At 41.3% G+C, this 12,047-nt stretch overlaps 1 protein-coding gene across 4 annotated transcripts in view; it reads left to right on the top strand.

Moving 5' to 3' along the window:
• Positions 1-12,047, top strand: part of CNTN1 (contactin 1) — a 615,999-nt gene that overhangs the window by 200,389 nt on the left and 403,563 nt on the right. For all 4 annotated transcript variants that reach the window (XM_019514585.1, XM_019514588.1, XM_019514584.1 and 1 more), the window contains exon 2: positions 6,090-6,136. The gene's annotated coding sequence lies outside the window, so the exon portion shown is untranslated. The remainder of the gene's footprint in view (positions 1-6,089; positions 6,137-12,047) is intronic.

Consider the following 12,047-nt stretch of genomic DNA (forward strand, 5'->3'; position numbering starts at 1 on the left):
AGATTACTGGGTGGAAAATTATAATGTAAATTATTCTATTTAATGAGTATATCTGATGTAACTTCAGACATTTTTCTAAATGATTTTTGATTCAAAATTGGATCATGAACATTGAATAGTTCAGACCTTAATCCTTAAAGATGAAATTTCCTCCTTATGGTATGTTTTTCTTTTTTCTTTTTGTTTAGTTTGATAACAGATGTTTTGGTATGGAACTGCTACAGCACAACAGAAAGCAACTTGAAATAAAAATGTTAAATTGTTCTGGATGTTGTAAAACATTCAGGATTATTAAGTTACTGAAAATTGGCTCACTGCCTCCGTGTTGCTTAATGCTTTGCACGTCTTGAGAGAGAAAGCAGTCAAGTTTGTATAGAACCTAATGTATCCAGCTTTGGAATATTTTGTTCAAAGAGCCATGGCCTTCTCACTAAAAATAAATTACCAATGCTTTATCAAACCTCATTATCAAAACATTTGAGTCTTAGGTGAGCCTAGCACAGTATAGTACCCATTCAGGCAAAATACTTTTATATCCTATTTCTGTAAATCTGCTGGGACAAACAGAATCTGTAATGTGCAGTTTCCCAGACTGTGCTCTCAAGAATCCCATTGTTAAGCCTGAGCATATTATACTTTTCTGTAATAATGACAGCACTCCCCTGTGTAATCCCTGCTCCACTAGATCATCAAATGCCACTATTTTATTGTCTGTATTTTTCTGTAGCGTTCTATTTTTTCCCCACATGAAAAGGCATTTTCAATTTCCTGATCTACATTGTGGAAAATACTTATCTTTTTCTTTTAAAAACTTGGTAGCTATTACATGTTTCTGCTTAAAGTATAGTTTACTAAAGGTTAAAATTAAAACACATATAGGTGAAATACTCATAAATGATGGAAAAGTATTATTTAAGACTGCTGATGGAATTTATCAGCTTTTCACTAACTGTTGCCTCAGTCACATTCCGTTATTGTTGAAATGAATGCCTATTGATTTCTTTGATGTTTGTTTTCTTCCTGCATTTTGCAGCAGCTGCTGGCTTATAGGAGGCACAGATTTTTAAAGGAAAAATATGTAGTTTCCTTTAACAAAAAATTTACTGGAAAAAAAACCAGATGCAGATGAGTTGATTGTTTCTTTAACTTTAGAATCTCCCACTAAATCTATGATAGGAAATATTATTTTCCTATTTTCTTGTATTATCTTATTCTAAAAGGTTGGAATGGTGAAACTGTGCATTTATGATGTCAATTTTAATATTTGAAACCATTTTTTTAATTTTAACTGATTTGCAATTTTGAGCAATTGTAATTTTAAAAATAAATACTGTACTCAGAGCCCATAGTTTAGCTACAGGTATACTTAACTAAAATGGTATTATTCTGATTCCAGGTAATAACACAGATTTATTCCTTAATTTGTCTCCTAAAAGTTTAGAGGAATGAAGGAAAGGTGAATCTATGTACCTATGACCTCAAATATAAGAACTACCTTTTATGAAGATGTCTTCTTTTAATTTTATTGTGCAACTTTCATACCATGTTCATCCTTGTGATGTATAGAAAAAATTATTATCCTCCCCCCCATATATCTAGTTCCAGATAAATTTGTTGTTTTAAAGCCAGCTGTTGGATTCATTAAGGCAAATGACCATACAAATGATAACTTCACTGGGCTATTAGCAGTTTTCATTTCACTTAATTACAAATTGTCCTCAAGTGTCCTAAACTACTTGCATCTCCACATGATCCTCAGGGATCAGGTTTACTGACAACCTGTGACAGATGTATTTTAAGGGAGCAGGCTGATGTGTTCTTGGTGGGGGAAACTGGTACAAAATCATATTAGCATTGGCACTGAGTGTCTTTGAATTACTATTATGTGACCTCTACCCCTTGCACAACTCATCTTATTTTCACACCCTCAAATTTCTTACCCTGGTTTTTCCCCCTCTCACCTCATATAACCAACTTAAATTTCCTTTCTGGCCTTTACCTCAGCCCCATTGTCACCCTTTTTTCCTTACTGTTATTCTAGTTTCTTTAAACACAGCCTTTATTCTCTCTATAACCCTTATCAGTGTGGTCTCCCTCTCTCACATAATTTAGTGTTTCCTAGTTCAGTTCAGTGCATCTGAGAAATGTGAGTGTCAGAGGGGCTTTTTTGTGGAAGGAGCCATGAACCTTGCCTTAAATCTATAACATGTTTTGCCCAAAATCCCCAAAGTAGGACTTAATTCTGAGCCTAAATTCTGTTTACATCTGAGAATGTAATCCTTAAAATCCCTGCCTCATTTAGATGCTTGAAGCCCATAGGTGCAGAAGTTTTGTCCATTCCCAAGCTAGGCTTTCTTCTACCTAAGTCTTCTGAAGGCCCAGTCCACTAGCATTGTCCCCACATACTCCTCAAATGCAAACAGTGATAGGATTGAGTTCAGCATACAATGGCAGCCTTGGCCACTTTCATTCAAAGCCACAGCTGGAGGAAGATGGGCTGCCAAATATAACAAATTAGTAGTTCAAGCACTAATTTAGGAAGTGGGACACCTGGCCTCAAGTCCCTCCCTGACCCTTCCTGTTGTAGCTGTGCCAATGTCTTGCTAAGAATTCAACATTCAATGGACTGAAGAGAAGGAGTGTAAAAGGGAGCTTGACTCTACTCTGGTAGTAGCGGCATTCCCTTCAGAGCAGGGAAACCTCAGTTCCAATCCAAGGGCTGTTTGTACATTTTTCATTAAGAGTTACTGGATAAAATATAGTGCTAGGCTTGGAATTAAGGAGTGCACTTCTTGCTCTGAAGCTGGTGTTCTAACCACAGGGAAATTCTCCCTCTGTTACTTTTCTGAGGGTTGTAATAAAAATGCATTGATTAGATAGCTTGCATTAGCTGAAAGGGAAATGTACAAGCCAGCATAGTTTTACACTTGGGTGGAACGCATACATCTATGATATTTCTTAAACACTTAACTTCTCAGGTTTTTATACCCTACTGATCATTATGATGAATTAATTCTTGACAAAAAAATGAAGCCAAACTTCATTGCATAGATAATGACCCATTTAATTAATTGCTCATTACTACTTAGAATTCCTGCCTTTTTACAGTAAAAATTAACAGCAATTAGGGCTGGAGTTAGTAGCTAGGGAAGCCAAACACTGTAATGACATGAATGTGGACCATTTTGGGTTATGTTATATACTCAGATTAGGCTACATCTTAAAAGGCTTTAGCAACTGCAGACAGTGATGAATATAAATACCCACTTAATTGTGGACAATATCCATTAATATCCTGTATTGTCCCCAAAACCATTTCATTTCCAGGTATAGCTTAAAGTGTTAGATTATGGCATAAAGGTCATTTTACATGTGCTCGGGGGGGGGCATTTAATTAGAGCAGGTTTTTAATTAAGGTGGCTCCGAGAGCTACTCTAATTAAAGCACCGCAGAGTCTTATGTATTAGTGTCCGCACGCTTAAAAATGGCAGCAGGGGGGCAAAGCTCATTTGATGAGCTTCAGTTTAGGCACCCCTGCCCAAGTTTTAATTGCAAAGATGCTGGTACATGAGATGTGAGAGGCTGCGGGAGCACGGTATTTATCATGCTCCAGCAGACTCGATTAATTGAGCCTGCTCCAATGCGCTGTAATTACAGCGTGTCAGAGCAGCAGCCTCCACAGACTGCTCCACAGCCTGCAAACAGACCTTGCCCTTGTGCTGCCATGGAATTTTTTTATGGTGGAACAAAACACATATGAACAGACTTCCCTCCCCCTTGCCATGTCCTAAATACCCCAAAATTGTGGTGCAGCATTTTCTAGTAATAGTTTGTGCTGCTTTTCCATGACAGATTCTTTTTGTGGTATGAGAGGTTGGGTAACCTGGAGCTGATCACACTCTCTAGCTATCCAAGGTAGGTGCTCCCAGGGCTTCAGTGGTGTAATCCTGCAACACAATGGCTCTAGGTGCCTGACCCTGACCTGGGAGTCCCCCATGGTACCCAATACAATACATGTTCTGCACTTGTAGATATGTGTTCTAGGAATTCCCCTGCAGGAATTTCATGCTGGGGACCAAGCAAGCATGAACTCAAGGGATTTCCTTGTTCTACAGTGTGGAACATGCCCTGGGATCCTGTAACAGGGGGCCCTTCTCAGTGCCGATTTTACTGTGGCCCGCCCACCTGTTTTTAGTCTAACTGCCCACCTTCTCGCCTGCCATGCCTTGTTGTTAATTAGTTCATTGATGTAATTAAGCAGGAGGCTGCCCATTTCCTGCCCCAATGCCAGAGGGTGCTATCTGCGGCTCCATTCCTCCCCTACACTGCAGCCCAAGCCTTGCTGATGGTATCTAGATGTTATCATAATTACGGGCCCCCCACACTGGGTACCAGAATTCTTCTAATTGAACCCCCCCGGATACCTCGCCTCAGGCAGTCTCATCCACCTTCATACTAAGCAGCATAGCTCCCTAAATCAGTTCCCCTTCGGGTGTGGTCCCCCTGGGACCTTTGGCTACTAGCTCTGGCCCACCTCCAGGCCAGTTGGAACCCTAGGCCCTCAGCTCTTGGGCATTCCTTGCAGTGGGCCCCTGGCCCTTTGACCCTTCCTGTCCTGGCCCCAGCACTGACCAGTCAGGGGAAGTTCAGACCAGCCTGAGTCTATGGCCCTTTTCTCTCTCTCCAGGGGGTCCACCCTCCAGACCCTCCAAGAAGGGGTAAACTACCTGGCTGTGGGGGCTAGGGGTTAAGGTACCCTGACCCGCCTTTCACAAGGGTGGTAACTGGCCTGGCATTTCCTGGGGTCTCCCGCGCCACTGAGAGCCCCACCAGGCCTCCCACTCCCAGCAGGGTGCAGTTTTAGGTCATACGCAGGACCAGGAGCCTCCTGACCATCCCCTACAGCTCCTCCCTTACTTCCAGATGATATCAGCAGCCCTTCAGCCAGGTAATGTTGTTTCCTGGCCTCCAGCAGCAGAACTGCCCTGTTTATATGGGCAGCCCTAGGCTGCCCTAATCAGGCACCTGGCAGCTGCCAGCTCCAGGGCCTTAAAGTGGCAGGCACAGTGCCACTGCCACAGATCCTCTGCATGGGAATTCCTGGGGAGCATGTCTGCAGGTATAGGGCAGGGAATGCATGGGGTTCCCCAGGTTGAGACCAAAAACCTGTGGGATTCCCTTGATCTGTAGGAGGAAAAGTGCCCTGGGATCTCCTGCAGGAGAATTCCCAGGGTATGCATCTTCAGCTATGGAGCAGAGAATGAATGGGGTTCCCAGGGTGCCTCTATGTCATAGCTAGGCACCCAGAGCCATTGTCCTGCAACTTCAGATGCCATGAAGCCCTGGGGGCAGGAGGAACCTGAGGGACAACAGGCCTGGGCAACATCCGTCTCTTCCCATCTATTAGATCAGCTATACTGAGACTCATTCTGGTGCAGCTATACCCACCACAAAAATGCTGTTGGGTTGTAGTCATATAGTACTAAATGGTGGTGCTAAAGGAGGATGAATGGCTGAATAACTGGTGGTGAATTGGGGGGTTGAAAGTAAGAAGTTAGAGAATCTTGTGGAAATGTTGTTGGGCCTTCAAAAAGGATTTTGATGAGAGAAGGCAGAGAAAATTAGTGGAATTAGAAAAATAATTGAAGGAGTTATGGGGAAGTATGGTGCAGGGCAATAGGTGATATGAGTATGGTAAGTTTGGTGACAGTGCAGTGAAGCATGAGTTCAAGCAGACAGTTCAGTATAGGAACAAAGATTTATTGAGATAAGGTTTTAAAGACATTTTGAAGCAGTTAGAATGTGCATTTGTATTGATTTTAGAAATGTATAATAGCTTGTATATAATCAGGAAAACTAAAACCACTTCTTACATTGCATTTATAGTTTAATAAAAATTGTATTCTAATATAATTTAGATTATGTTTATTTTATAGACTGACCAACCAGAAATTTACATGGTTATTAAAGTCAGGTGGTTTTCTGGAAATGCTGCACATGTTAAACTCTGTTACAATAAGCTAAGAGCATGGTGAAAAATAAGATAAGAATTAGAATCTGGATTGAATTCTCTTTTTGTTTCAGTGTAGGTAATGATTCTTGATCCACACTGAACTGGTTACAGAGTTTACTTAAGGTAAGTAACTTTGTTCTTTTTCAAATTCTCTTGGAAAAAAATGGCAGATATTGTTCTAAGTTAACCCTGGATGGATGTGTACAAACCTAAAGCACTTTCTGTTAGAGAACTTTACTGGATGTCTGTGCCAGATCTCACTGAGGGTTAACTTAGAGCATGCTCACCACCATCTCAGGGGGTGTTGCACAGGGCTGCCAGCCTCTGACAGAGCTCCTTTGCTCTGCCTGAGCCTGGGCTGGCTCAGCTTCCCCTGGCTGTCATGGTCAGTGAGAGCCTCTGATCTCAGCCCTGCACACAGCCTGGCAGAGGGAGATGTGGGGAAAAGGGGTTTGCTGTGCCTACAGCTGCCCTGGCCCCATGGCATCCCATAGCCCTACCTGTGCCTCACCCCCCCGCTTCCCTCCACCCAGCCTGGGTTGTTGCAGGGCCACAGACTTCAGAGCCCTTCTCCTGCAGCAGCCTTGGCCAGGCTGTGCTGTGCTACATCTGCTGCTTACAGCTATCAAGAAGCTAGGTGTGGGCAATGGAGCCCTCCCCCCTGCTCAGACCCGGCACACTTCTTCACAAGACCCCTGCCAGCAAGTTGTGGGAGGGCTCCTTTGGTGGGCAGGCTCCATTCCCCACCCCCTCCTTTCCTGGCTGCTGCTGACAGATGGCAAGGGGCAGGGGAGAGGGGCTGCTCTGGCAGCCTCTTGGGAGGTGTGCAGGAGTGCCTGCAGTGGCCAGTGTGGGCAGGCTGTGAGCCCCCTCACTGAACAGTGGGCTCCCACTCTCTTCCTTTCTGGAAAGAACATTTACGTCCTGGGAAGTCGTTTTCTTTAGTACAAAGACAGAAGCACAACAAATGTTGTTGTTGTTGTCATTATTATAACTTATAAAATAATAGATGATGATGATACACTAATACCTAAAGCTTGATATATTTATGTGGGAGATTTTCCATTGACTCAGTGAACTTTTTCATCATGTTCTTATATGTGTGTTTAGCGTGCATGGTGGTGTACAAAAGTAAGGGATATTTGTTTTCTTTAATGAAAAAAAAATGAAGGCATATGTTCTTAGAGGAGTAGTAGTACAGCTTCATGCCTGGGACAGCAACCATCCACAGGGCAGCACTGGCTACCACAATGCCAGTGTGATCAACCTCCACTGCAGTGGTGGCTGTTTTTGCACCTCCACCTCAGTTGCACTGCTGTACATTTTTATCTTGGTACATGAGTATATTTATAGTTTACATAGCTTTTTGTCAGTGGGATTCTGCCCATAATTATATAATGAGTCTTGTGCAGGGATGAGGGAGGGCAGATTCTTTTCTAAATGTGAGACAAGGTTTGAAGCTGCAAGCACTAACCCTTTGGGACTCCTTACGTGTTTCTTCTTAGCCTCAGGTTTGATATATCCACATCATTATACCTCAGTCTCTCTGGGATGCCTCAGGAGATGGTTAGTTCCTCTGTATGAGTTGCTTTCACCATAATGTATCCTTTCTTCCTAAGACACCTTTTGGCTGTCCACAGAGCACTATCCCCCATATACCTCACAATGGTATTTTTTGATAACTCCATCCCCAACATGCTCACTCATATAATATTCATATCCCAGGATACATAAAACCCTTCAATCCTTGCTGTGCTGTGAGAGATCCTGTAGAACTCAGGCTGGTCCTTCTTAAAGACTTAACCATCCTCATATTAAAAGACTGAGCCACTTTTAAATATGTAAAAGTGTAATATAATTTGAGTACTTAGGTAGGTCCGGGGCTGAACTGCTGGGTCATGGGCTAGAATAATATTTTAAATGCCTGAGAATCAGTGGACATGCCATCCCCATTAATATCCTTTCCCTGTTACTGTTCCTAAACACTCTCTTTTCTAATCCATATTTGACACCCCCATTAAGGCTCATATTCCTTTCCAGTACAGAAAGTAACTGTCTGTTTCCCAGTATATGTAGAGTAAATCTAAGTGCTTCTCATTATTATTATCTGGAGGCAGACATTGCTAATTCTAGTGCATGAAAGCTTTGGTTACCTTTTATATAAGGCAAATGCATAGTGACTGCAGTGTGATGATGGTAGTGTTTTTTCTAAGGGGATGGAGTGGTGGTGGTCCTTCTAGCTGTTACTTCACTGTGGGCAGATAAAGTTTGAAGTAGAAAAGGCCACTTTAGTTACATGAGTTGCAATCTTGCCTGTGTAGAGGGATTAATTTGGAAATGTCATGGGAAGTTAAACATTTGGGACATTTGCAGTGCCAGAAGGGGCAGGTGCTTCCAGTATCCCTACACTCTTAGTTTAGTCCCTGACATCCTGAGAGTTTACTATAACTCAGATTTATGAATTCTCATGGTGTTATTTCATAGTCACTTTGTTAGTTCAAAGCTTTTTATGAACTTAGATGGGGCAAGCCAGTAATTTTTGTTTTCATTTGAAATGGCCACTATCTTGATTGTTTCTGATATATTAGAAGCCAGGCTGCTTTCAATAGAGATGAATATTATTTATGTTTATTTTTGTTCAGACATCTGCCATAAGCAGGTGGGAAACAGAAAGCTAGGGAAGACTGGGAACAGAACAAGATGATGGTGGTGGTGTAGGTCAGAGGAGAGCCTGAAGAAAAGAGGGAATGTAAGGACACAGGGGAATGTATAGGAGCCGTGTAGGAGATAGAAATGTAGATGTTTCCAGGGATTAAGGAAGGAGAAGGTGAGGGTGGTAGGAGACTGGGGTGTGGAGAGAGAAGGTGCTCTTAGTTTGATATGAGGAGAGGAGCTGGGAATATGGAGCAGAAGAAAGCAAGCAAGGTGGTGGATGGAAGGAATCGCTGCTCCTCTACTCTAGTAGTTAGGAGCAGGAAAATGGGATTCCCTTCACTAGTGACCAGATAGAGAAGTCACACCTTTATTGAAAGCTGAATTTTCAGTTTGAAATGATCACACATGGATCTGCGTAGCTCCTTAAGATTTAAAAATAAGAAATATGATTTTTTGCTTTAGGCTTGGAGGTATTTAGCACATTTTGACCGTCAAGAGTTAACAATAACGCAAATCCGAATATAAACTTGTATTTACTAACCTGCTTATAACAGAATTTTGGAACCTTAAATTTTTACCAAATCTTTTGCAGAAAAGACATTTTTAAAGTATTGTTATTTTGCCCATCCTTACACTGTTAGGATTTTGGGGTCACTTTAATGAGCTCCAGTTTGCCAGGAAGAGTCAGACCTTCAGTAAATGTAACAGTCTTCCAGTTTTGACTGTACAGTATTAGCAGGATCACTTACGTCCATCTCCTGTTGTTCCATCTGGGAGTTAATCTGATGAAAGAGAAGTATTTTAATTGCTTGGGGGGAAAATAAGACTTCATGGAAAAAATAGGATTTCAATAGTATCTACTGGAGGATAGCACCTCCGAAAAGGAAACCACTCATGTGGTGAATAATACAAATTAAGCAGTCTGCTTTTGGGGACCCACACTTGAACATTTTCATCCACATGCCCTAAAAGTATTACAAAATGTTGCATATTGCATATTGAGCATTCAGTAAACATTGTAGCTGGAGGCCAAATAAAACTTAGCATGTTGCAAGCAAATTCTACATCCAAAGGTAACACTTCTGCTGTCACTATCCTTCTAAAATACATTATTTTCCCATCATTTAACATAATCATTTTACTAACATTACAAAGAATAAAAGACTAGAATATCTTGCACGTGAATATATCTAGCTATTCAATTGAAATGATTCTTGAAAACCTTGTAGAACTCAAAATTGAATATGGTAAAATGAATAGAAACAGTTCAAATCAACATTTAACTTGAAATCCTTAAATAGAGCATGTTTTATTTATATTATAGCTTGTAATATTGTTAGCTTGTAAAAATATACAGTTGTCCTTTATGTAGGCAGTGGTAATTTTGTATTAAAGTATTTAAGAACTGTGCTCTTGGTGGAGGCATAAACAAAGTACAAAGGCCAGTCTGTTTTCTAAATAGTAGATTGTTGTTGAAGAGTTTGTGCCAGCCAGTACAGAGAGAGCAATCGTGTCTTATTCCTCTCAAGAGATGAATTACTCAACTGCTCTAACGCCTGCTGTTTTACATTCTTATCCTTGTATTGTGAAATGAAGAGGTCTACTCTCCTTTATTATACTGCTGTTACAAAATTTTTTTCTAATATAACTTGCCAAAAGACAGACATAACTACACTGCATTGTCTCCTGTACCTAGGCCATTACCTGGGAGGCATTTTAGATGGGTGCCAGCTATCCAAAACAATTTTATTTGCTTTTTATGAAAAACCTGAGCAGTCTCATTCAACATGCTACACCAAACACACACAACAGAATCTATTAAAGCAACAGCTCATTATTAGAACATATTATATACTGATTATATGTTTTGATGTTTGATAAGGCTCCCTTACTAATCTTTTGTTTGGAAAACATATTTGTTAACTCTCTAATACTGAATTACAATAATGAGCTATAAGTCAAGATATTTCTTAATACAGGGTTCAAGTGTAATTGTGTCTTGATTTTTAACTCATTTATCTTTTAAATAGATTTCATTGTGTGCTGTGTTTTATGATTACAGTTTATCCTATCACCATGTTTAAGTCTGCATGCCACAGTTAAGCAGATGATTTCAGAAAACTTCCATTACTTCCATTACACAATACAGCATTATTATAATACAAGCATGACCCCTTGGGGTTAAAATGAGACTGACTTAATAATGGGCTCAGTCCTGATGCTACTCTGTTAATGACAAATCTCTCAGTGATTTCAGTAGGAACTGTATTGGGTTCTTTGAGTAGTTATAAGCAAGGCACTGAATAGAGTCATTAGCAGACCAGAGATGAACACTGGTTATGCATGCAAGATATATGATTGCCTAGCCTGTACGTGGAATGTGTGCAAAGTGTTGTTTGCCAACTTGGGGGAGACAGCCAGATATAATTGGGAGGGCAAATTTGTCTCTGCACTGGGGAAAATTTATAGTTCCAAAAAAATTCCATAATCAACTTCATTTGTAAAGGGCAAAGGGCAATTAGACAGGTAACTTGCTCATAGTGCACAGCTTGTGGATACTTTTTCACTTACAGGAAACTGGTTTAATAGCATAGATACGTCATCTTGGGAGGTAGCTCTCTCACAGGTAGCAATAAGTTTATCCTCTTCCCAAATATTACAACTCCTTAACTTTCAGCAGTCTGTATTGCATGTATAAAGTCATTCTAAAGAAGCCTGACCAGCTGTTTGTTCCTGGGACTGTTAAATATGGGGTAGTTTCACAGGGATCATTATCTGCCCTGTCAAGAGAGGCAGGCAGGAGGGAGGTGATGGCGGTTACAATTGGGTCAAAGCTATGCAGTCCTGAGGGGTGTGGAGGTTTGAGACACCTGTTTTAATAAACATTTCTAGCACAGTTTAAGTTTCACCCTTATTTCACGTAAAGGAGTCCTTCCCACCCCTGAAAACAAGAAAATGTTTTCAACAAGACAAAATAAACAGCAGGGCTAGGTACAGAATTCAGAAAGCCAAAGGTGGGATCCATCTAAGCTACATGGTTTTCTGTAAGCATTGTAGTTTAGCTCGGTAGTGAACAGAACACCTATTTGCCCTTTGGTGCCAGGGACAAATCTTAGATCAGGTTCTGCCATTTTAAAACCAGTCTATGTATGCCAAACTTCTGTTGTGTTCTCATAGAATCATAGAATCGATGAGTCAGAAGGGACCTAGACAGATCATCGAGTCCGACCCCCTGCCATGGGCAGGAAGGAGCACTGGGGGTGGGAGGGGTCCTAAGACCCCAGCCAGGTGCCTATCCAGTCTCCTCTTGAAGATCTCCAGGGAAAGTGAGAGCACCACCTCTCTGGGAAGCCTATTCCAGGCTCTGGCCACCCTTACC

Source organism: Gavialis gangeticus, unplaced genomic scaffold (assembly GCF_001723915.1).
Source record: "Gavialis gangeticus isolate Ggan-Ray unplaced genomic scaffold, GavGan_comp1, whole genome shotgun sequence".
NCBI lineage: Eukaryota > Metazoa > Chordata > Crocodylia > Gavialidae > Gavialis > Gavialis gangeticus.